This window comes from Grammomys surdaster, unplaced genomic scaffold (genome assembly GCF_004785775.1).
Source record: "Grammomys surdaster isolate TR1022 unplaced genomic scaffold, NIH_TR_1.0 278, whole genome shotgun sequence".
NCBI lineage: Eukaryota > Metazoa > Chordata > Mammalia > Rodentia > Muridae > Grammomys > Grammomys surdaster.
This window is the reverse complement of record NW_021604719.1, coordinates 3,680,533-3,690,261: the sequence shown is the minus strand read 5'-3', so window position 1 is coordinate 3,690,261 and position 9,729 is coordinate 3,680,533. Positions and strand designations below refer to the sequence as shown.

Genomic DNA, 9,729 nt, shown 5'->3' with positions numbered 1-9,729 from the left:
CTCTACTTTGCTGCCTAGGTGAGGTACAGGGCTGGCTCTCCTGAGTGCTGCAGCTGGTAAGGGTCAGGACCAGCTCTCCTGGTCTCATGACTCCGAGGTTAGGCCTACCCACTGCTGCATGTTGTGAGGAGCTAGGAGGGAGAGGGTATCTCTCCCTTATCTACTCCACTGCATGGGAGATTAGTGGTAGGGCCAGGTCTCCCAAGCTCACATCCTCTGTGGCTGTGGTTCACCCTCAGCTCCCAGAATGTGTGGGGCCACTCTCCTGAGTACAGGCTGGGGGCAGAGTCAGCTCTCCTGCTCTCATACTCCTAGGGACAGCTATGTCACAATGCCCACGGCTAGGGCCAGTTCTTCACTGTCCATCAGCATGTCCTCTGACAGTAGCCCAGACCAGGGACATCCGCCTAGACTTTGGAGGTAACAGATTCCTGATGCTGCAGGGCCATGGGCCCCGCTGTGTCCCCCAGTGGCAGTATAGGCCAAGACCTACCATGGTCTCAGAAGGCATTACCAGCTACTTATATTAGGTAGTTCCTTACCCTTGAGCGTTACTGATTGAGTCTCTAGTTCTGCCCCTCTTCACTGTGCCCACCTTCATTTTCTTTTACTCTTCCATTTCTCCACCACTTCTCCTCTTAGAGGTACCTGGGGTCTCTGAGTGTCTGGGTCTATCTCAGGAGTGGTCTCAGGAGTGCTAGGCCCTGCCCATGCATTTTAGCACTGGGCAGGGGTCATCTCAGCTATGGTCTGCTCCTCTCCAGGCCTGTGCTGTACCCAACCGGTGGTCATCTCAGGCTAGCTCCATGTCCAGGCTGCATGGTTGCAGTCCTGTGGTCCTCTCAGGCTTGTTTCTCACTTAGCCCACCTCAGTGGTCTCATATGAGGGTCATTTGTCGTCTCAGGCTCACTTCTACCCAGGGACCTCAGTCCCAGGCAGGGTTCTTCTAGTCTCCAGTTTTCTCCCAGTGTTGGGCGACAGGGCCTGCATAGCGCTAGATTGGAGGTTGACTCAGGCTCCGTTTTTTTTTTTTTTTTTTTTTTTTTTTTTTTTTTTTTTTTTTTTTTTTAGGTTACTGATCATTTAGATGGCCATAGATCAGAACACTGAGCATAGACATAGCCTTTTTCTTCTCTGACACCGACTTTTACACATGTGACACAGCAGCCACACCTGCCTCTAGGGGCAGTTAATTTTCTACTTTTTAACACCCTACGTTGTGATGTGGTTTTCAGTTCACTTATCTAATCTAATACAGACACATCTTGGGCATGGCCCTTGGTTTCTCCCATTCTTTCTTGCTTATCTGAGCTCATTTTCTGTCAGGGGCAGCCCTGCTTATACACTGAAGGCCTAGAATCAGCAATAGGCCTGACACACATGCCTGCTAGCACCAAGTCTTGGGTCTCTGTGGAAAAACACTGAAACAGATAGCTATAAGATTCTGTAATCAGGCAGCTTTGGTGGAAATTTAGCAGCCTGGATAAGAACTAATAGTCTCAGACCTTGTAGATAGGTAGACTTGGTGGATAATACCAACTTAGATAAGGACAAGTGAATCATAGGCTAAGATATAGTGATCTGTCCCCTGAACCTTCACCCAGTTGACACTCTGTTCTGGAAGATATCTGTACTCCCCCTAAACACCCATGCTCCTGCATCATCCCCTTCCCCACATCCTGCCTTTCTTTGTATATAACCCCTATGTGAATAAGTAAAAATTGTGATTTGATCAGCCTATAGACAAGCCGTGTTTCTTTGCATTCACCCATTTTTTCCCCCCATTCTCTCTTAGGTGATCTCCTCGGACCCTGTTTAATGCCCTGCTGGACAGGACAATTTTCCCTTTGCAGTGTTTTTCTTCCATCTCTCTAGCCACCGGTAACTACAGGAAAATCATTCCTAGAGCCACAGGCTCTCAGATATGAGTGGGGGAGGTGAAGTGGGGGTGGGGTGGGGAGTGACTCTTTCGACAGTGTTTGCTTTCTTTTCTTTCTATTTTGTTTGTGTGAAAGGGCCGAGCTTGTTGATTGGTAGAAATAAAGTCATCTGTTATAAACTTATGGAGGTTCTAGTCGCTATTCAAAATGCTGAGAACATGCAGATGAAGAAAAGGATAGATGCAGCTGGTCTTCTCAGTGAGACCTTCATCCTAGCAGGAGGTATAATGCTTCCTGTAGATTTCCTCTGCCAGACCTCACAGTCTTTTCTGGAAAGTTCAATCTCCCATTTTCAGATATTAGCCATTTAGCACTGTGAGCAGAAACTGAACTCAACTCATGGGCTTCGGATGAACTCTTTGTTTTATAACCTTCCTTCCGCTGCCTGACTGGCATGTAAAATCCTGCTGTAGACTACAGAGTGCTGTGCTAGCCTATCCGGTACAGCTTTTGGACTCTCATTTATTTGGCATAGGTAGTGTGGAGGTTGAGTTTGGAGAATGTGTCAGAATTCTCAAGTCCATGATCTTAAAGAATATGTGTTGGTCTAGTTCATGCCTGAGTTTATAGCAGATGTTTAGTGAAAACATCTGATCTGAATAGAATAACTAGAATGATTTCTTATTGTTTTCTCATTCGTTTTTATGTTTACAATTTTCTTTACTATAAAGTAGGTAGCATAGTGTTTTGGCATGCATATATTGTTTAGTATGCATATGACTCCTATATCAAACTAAGTAATGTATCTGTTAGTTCACACAGCTACCTTCTTTTCTTGTAGTGATAACACTTAAAAACTACTTTATTACCGAGTTTCCAGTATATAGAATGACATAACTATTTTTATTATATATGTATGATTACTTTACCTGCATATGCAGATGTACACCTGTGTACCTTGTACAGGCAAGGCTAGAAGAATCCAGAGGAGGATGTTATATGCTCTGGAGCTGTGGTTAGAGATGGTTGTGGACCATCATGTGGGTGCTGGAAATTGAATCTGAGCCATTTGGAAGAAGCAGCCATTAGTCTTTTTTTTTTTAAATTAAATTTACTTATTTATTTATTCACTTTACAACCCAATATCAGCCCTTCCTCTCCTCCCAGTACCCCCTCATGTAAGTCCTTCCCCCATTCCCCTTAGAAGGGGAAGACCCCTCTGTGTCAACCCCACATACCCCCATGCCACCTCTCACCCCTCCACACCCCTCCACCCCCACTCTGCACATCAAGTTACTGCAGGACTAGGCACATCTTTTTACACAGGCCAGACAAGGCTGTTCATTTAGGAGTGAGATCCACAAGTAGGGGGTTAGGCAGCAGATTCAGGGACAGCCCCTGCTCCAGTTGTTTTAGGGACCCACATGAAGACCAACCTGCTCATCTGCTACATCTGTGCAGGGCCTAGGCCCAGCCCATGCTAGCTCTATGGTTGGTAATTCTGTCTCTGGGAGCCCCCAAGGGTCCAGATTAGTTGACTTTGTTGGTCTTCCTGTGGAGTCCCTTTCCTCTTTTGGTCACTTAATCTTTCTTCCAACTCTTCTGTAAAATTCCCTGAGTTCTATCTTCTATTTTTGTGTGAGTCTCTACATTTCTTTCCATTGACTGCTGAGTGAACCCTCTCAGAGGACAGTTATGCTAGGTTCCTGTCTCCAAGAATAATGGAGTATCATTAATAGTGTCGAGGATTGGTTCTTACCCATGGGACGGGTCTCAATTTGGAGCCGTCATTGGTTGGCCATTCCCTCAGACTCTACTCTGTCTTTATCCCTGTACATCTTGTAGGCAGGACACTTTTTGGGACAAAGGCCTTGTGGGTGGTCACTTGAGAATCCATATCCCTCACTGTTAGGAATCTCAGCTAGAGTCACCCCCGTAGATCCTTTAGGACCTCTCCCCATCCCAGGTCTCTGGCACATCCTAGAGATTGTCCCCACCCCACAGCCAATCTTCCTTCTCTCTTCCCTGCTGTCCCTACATATGATACCCTCTCCTCTCCCCAACCCCTCTTCCACACAGTTCTCTTCTTTCATAGACCTCTGAGCTCTATTTTGTTTTCCCTTCTTAGAAAGATTCATCTATCCTCCATTATGCTCTCCTTGTTATTTGGCTTCTTTGGGTCTGTTGATTGGTTGATGGTTATCCTATGTATTATGGCTAATATTCACTTATCAGTGAGTATATACCATACATGTCCTTTTGGGTCTGCATTACCTCATTCAGGTTGGTATTTCCTAGTTCCATACATTTGCCTGTGAAATTCATGATGTCCTTGTTTTTAATGGCTGAGTAATATTCCATTGTGTAGGTATATCACTTTTCTGTTTCCATTCTTCAGTTGAGAGACATCTAGGTTGTTTCCAGTTTCTGACTATTAGGAATAAAGCTGCTATGAACATAGGTGAGCAAGTGTCCATGTGTTATGGTGGAGCATCTTATATGCTCAGGAGTGCTCAGTCTTGAGGGAGAACTATTCCCAATTTTCTGTGAAACTGCAAAATTGATTTCCAGAGTGGTTGTACAAGTGTATATTCCCAATAGCAGTGGAGAAATGTTCCCCTTGCTCCACAACTTTGCCAGGATATGGTGTCCCTTGAGTTTTAAATCTTAGCCATTCTGGTGGGAGTAGTTTTGATTTGCATTTTTCTGATGACTAAGGACACTGAACATTCTTTAAGTGCTTCTTAGCCATTTAAGATATTTCTGTTGATAAGTCTCTGCTTAGCTCTGTATCCCATTTTTAATTGGGTTATTTGGATTATTGGTGTCTAACTTCTTGAGTTCTTTATATATTTTGAATGTTATCCCTCTGTCAGATGTTAGGTTAGGGAAAATCTTTTCCTAATCTGCAGGCTGTTGTTTTGTCCTGATGACAGTGTTCTTTGGCTTACAGAAGCTTTTCATTTTTATGAGATCCCATTTTTTAATTCTTGACCTTAGTGCTTGAGCCTTTGGTCCTGTTCTGGAAGTTTTCTGCTGTATCAATGAGTTTGAGGCTATTCCTCACTTTCTGTTCTTTACTATTAAGTCTGTCTGGTTTTACATGCAGTTTTTATTACTATTGCTCTGTGGTGCAGCTTGAGGTTGGGATAGTGATTCCTCCAGAAGATCTTTTGTTGTTCAGAATCATTTTAGCTAATGTGTTTTGTTTTCTTTCCATATAAAGTTGAGAATTGTTCTTTCAAGATCTGTAAAAAAAATTGTTGTGGAATTTTGATGGAGATTGCACTGAATGTGTAGATTGCTTATGGTAAGATGTAGCCAGTATTCTTAACTGCTGAGCTATCTTTCTAGCTCCTTAACTCTCATTCTTGATGTTGTCTCTATAAGCTTATTTATTCTACATCTCCTTATCAGAACTAGTAGGTTCCTTATATATGGTGGTCCTTGATACTTGTTTGTTCCCATTATCAATGGAGACCATCAAGTTTGTTCAAGAGTTTACTAAGTATAGAACTGCTTATAACTTTGTAAGTTACAATAATTTATTTTAACTATGTGAAATTTTGCCAGTGCTGAGTAAATTGAGAAAAGGTTTTTGAACACTTCCATTATGTTTGTTCTTGATCCTTGTTTATAAGTTCTTCTTGAAGTCTTTTCACTACCTGAAAAGATAAGTTTTAGTGGTTTTTAAAGAGTATTTCATTAGTATCTCAAGTTCAAAGTACGACCTTAATATCTCATATATGAATTACTAGATGGGAACAAGAACCAATCGCATGCCTGGGAGATTTTATTTCTCACCAGCAAACTAACTTCAGAGTAGCCACATAGGCTAGAACTCCAGAACTTCCCTCTGGTAACTGTTAATGTCTAGTTCCCTACTGTACATGAAAGGGACACAGGGAATAATTTCATTTGCATTGCCTGATGTTGCCTCCAGGAATCATCAGCTTTCTTGTACTCCAAGGAGCATTTGGTCCTTTGCGCTATATTTAAACAGGTAGTTTAGTCAACAACTAGAGATTTCAATTTGTAGTTATGTTATGTGCTTTTCTCCCTGCAAAGGCTCACCGTTCAAGAAACGGAAGGGACCAGAGGACACTGTAGAGGACACAATGGCTGCTTGAATTTTGGAGCATCAAATCCTCTGAATGTTACTTAGTCTTTACTGTCTGTTTAGTTCCCACAGAGTAACATCGTGACTGTACCATCCTCACAGGATGAATATAATGCCAACTATCTGAGGAATAGATGACTCAAGACTGGAGTCATTCCATGAAGATGCCTTGGTGATTATGGTGTGCATTTGGCTTATTTAAAATTCTAGTTTTCTCATTTGGGTTCTATACCTTTATTTTTCTATCAGTAGAGATATCAAGAACCCTAAGAAATTTCCAGGACTGTCAATCTTGTGGGGGAAAGGAGAACATAATCCCCCCACTGTTATTTTTCCCCCTGGTAATTCAATAGGGTATCTTATATTAATAACCACATTATTCAAGTATCCTTCTATCCCACAAGGAATTTTGTTAACATGCATTAATTATCAGCCATCTAACTGTGTAGGAGTTAATGACTCTGTTTAGGTAAAGTATACAAAGGCATTAAGTCAGGACAAGGGAGAAAGATTCTGCTCCCACCTTTTCTTTGTTTCTTTTAGTGTCTATGTCATACAGGGTCTTGAGTAGTGCAGGAGTGTAGCAGTCTTTCTGCTTGTCCCCAAGGGCAAAGTAGCATGTATTAGTGTTTGTATTTGTGAAATTAGAAACTGCTGCTCAAACCGTCAAGGGAAAAGAAGGTCAAGAGAATACACCCACATCTTTTGCTTGCTTTGTTTTTCCAGGTCTCTGGTCTATTTGTTCCTGAAAACAAAACAAACTTGGTTTTAGATAGAAATCCGGAGCTTAGTTAGATCTGGTGTTGTGCTCTGGGGAGGAGATGGCAGTTCTCACTAGCCTCAAAGGCACTGAGAAAAGCTGACTAGTAGAAATAATGAAGCTCCAAGAAATACAACCCCTGCACCTTCTACTGCACATATACCTGGATTTTACTTGGGAAAATATGACCTAGGAGGGAGTGGTCTTTGGTACAGACCTGAGGGCTAGAGACTGGAGGCAAGGTGATCTATGGGATAAGCTATGGTCCAGAATGGAATTGGTAGCATATTCGGATGTTTCTAGAACATGCCAGTTCTCTGCTCTCAAGTTGTTATGCTTCTGCCAGATTTTTATTGTTTTAGATAGTGCTATTAAAATGAGTTAATATAAAGAAATATATTGATTTATTCTATGTGATTTGATTGGCTCGCCTTGATAACATCACAACTACCATGATCAAAATGTTTACTCTAGGATTATATATGACCTTTATTGTGTCCAGACATGGTCCCTCTACCTATAGCCTCTCTCTAGGCTTTAATCACAGAGGGATTACAGATTTTGTCAATGTTTTTCTACATCTGTTAGGATGATGTTCAATGATTTCTGTCCTAAGTCCATTTGTACAGTGGATTACACTTATTGATTTATATGTTGGCTTGTCCTGCATCTTGGAATGAAGCTGACTTGATCATGATGGGTAATGTTTCTGATTTTTAAAATTCCTTTTTGTAAGGATTTTATTGAGAATTTTTGAATCTATGTTTGTTGTGAAGACTGGTTTATGATCTTTCTTTTGTTGTATCTTTAGCTGGTTTAGCTATCAGAGTAATGCTAGCTTTGTAAAAAGAGATCAAAAGCATTCCTGATCTACTTTTCTGTTTTAAGGAATTATTTGAGAAGCATTGATTTATTTTTTATTTTAATTTCTGTGGAATTCTGTATTGAATCCATTTAGAACTGGGCTATTTTTTAGCCAGCAACATTTCCCCCCTCTTTCAATGTTGTTGCTTGTTATAAATCTATTTAACCAAGATTTATTTATTTCATTTTATGGATATGAGTACTTTGCCTGGATGTCTGTATGTGCATAATATGTATGTTAGGTGCCTGCAGAAGTCAGAAGAGGGCATTGGAGATCCTAGGAATGGAGTTATAGATGGTTGTGAGCTACCATGTAGGTGCTGGGAACTGAATCTGGATCCTCTGCAGGACCAGGAAGCATTATCAACCACTAAGTCATCTCTCCAGCTCCTTGTTAACATGTTTTTGTCTCTTCTTGTTTTAAATTTAGCAGGTCATATGCATTTAGAAATTAATCCAGTTCTTTTAGATTTTCCAATTTATTGGAGTTTAGGTATTTGCGGTTTGTCCTTAAGACCCTCTGGACTACATTGATATCACGTCTTCTTTTCTATCTCTAAATATTAACTTTGGGTCTTTTATCTGGTTCAGAGGTTATTATTGATATTTTTCAAAGAACCAATTCAAGTTTTAAATTCTTTAAAAACACTTTTATTGGTTTATGTCTTGGAACACATACATACATGTGTGATGTGTGTTCGTATAGGCCATAGTACACACATGGCAGTCGGAGGACAGCTTCCTGGAGTTTGTTCTTCCTTCCATGTTATGAGTTTCACAGATTGAGCTTAAGTTGTCACATTTTCCTAGCAACTGCCTTTATCTGCTGAGCTGTTTCACTGGGGCTATGTAATTGATTTCTGCCTTGTACTTAATTGTTTCCTTCTGTATGCTAGTTTGGAATTCATCTGTTTTTGGTACATATATATTTAGAGTGGCACTATCATCTTGATGAATTGTGTCCTTGATCAGTATGAAGTATGAAGTAACCTTTGCTATTTCATCTGATCTGTGTTGGTTTGAAGTCTGGTTTATCAGATGTTAGAAGACAGAGTTCTATTTATTTCCTAGCATGTTCCCTAGAATTTGCTTGGAATACTTTTGTCTCTTCTCTCTTTCTAAAGTGATGTCTATCTTGGGTAGTGAAGTGTTTTTGTTGGAGGTATCAAAAACAAAGAGCCTGTGTTTTGGTCTAATCTGATACTATCACTGGAATAGTTAAGGTCATTGGTATTTAGTTATTACTAAAATATTTTAATTGCTGCCATTTTGCTGAATTTGTAGCATTTGATGTTTTCTTAGTATTCCTTTGCTTACCAAATGTCTTAACAGGAGTTTGTTTGTTTTTTTTTCCTGTAGTTTCTTGATGCTCATGGTGGTTTGAATAAGAATGGCCCTCTTAGGTTCATATGCTTGAATATGAGATTTCCACATGGTGGGACTGTTTGGGGAGGATTAGGAGGTGTGGCCTTGTTGGAGGAAGTTTGTCACTGGGAATGGGCTTTGGAATTTCAAATGAATCACACTAAAGCCAGTGTTCTCTCGCTGCCACATACTTACAGCCTGAAATGTGAGCTCTCAGCTATTCCTGCTACAGTAGCTTTCACCCCATCCTCTGAAATTGTAAGCTCACTTAAATGTTTCTTTTATAAGTTGCCTTGGGATGGTGTCTCATCACAGAAGTAGAAAAGAAATTGAGATAATGTTGTTCATCCTTTTTTTTTTATTCAAAGTATTTTCTCTAGTATACTCTGTAAAGCTAGCTTAGTGGATATAAAATACTTTAGCCTTAAAAAAAAAGAGAGAGAGCTTTTCTTTCTCCTTCCATGCTTAAAGGCGGTTTTTCTAAGTGTAGTGGTCTAGGTTATGAGCTTTCAGAACTCAAAATACATCCTTCCAAGACCTTTGGGCTTCTAGAGTTCCCATAGTAAAAGCCATAGTTTTTCAGGTACGTAGTCCTGATTTATGGCCAAGCAATCCCTGCTGAATGCTTCTAAGATGTTTCCTTCTTTTTCCTGAATATTTAGTACTTTGGTGGTAATATGACAGACATGTGAAATTTTCTTTCTGCCTATTTGGTGTTCGGTGTGCTTCTAGTACCTGA

General features: G+C 40.6%; 1 non-coding gene across 1 annotated transcript; it reads right to left on the bottom strand.

Moving 5' to 3' along the window:
* Nucleotides 1-1,064: 1,064 nt before the first annotated feature.
* LOC114629237 lies at nt 1,065-1,191 on the bottom strand. The gene has a single exon (XR_003712618.1). It is a non-coding gene; the product is annotated as a small nucleolar RNA SNORA17 (small nucleolar RNA).
* Between the last annotated feature and the right edge of the window lie 8,538 nt (nt 1,192-9,729).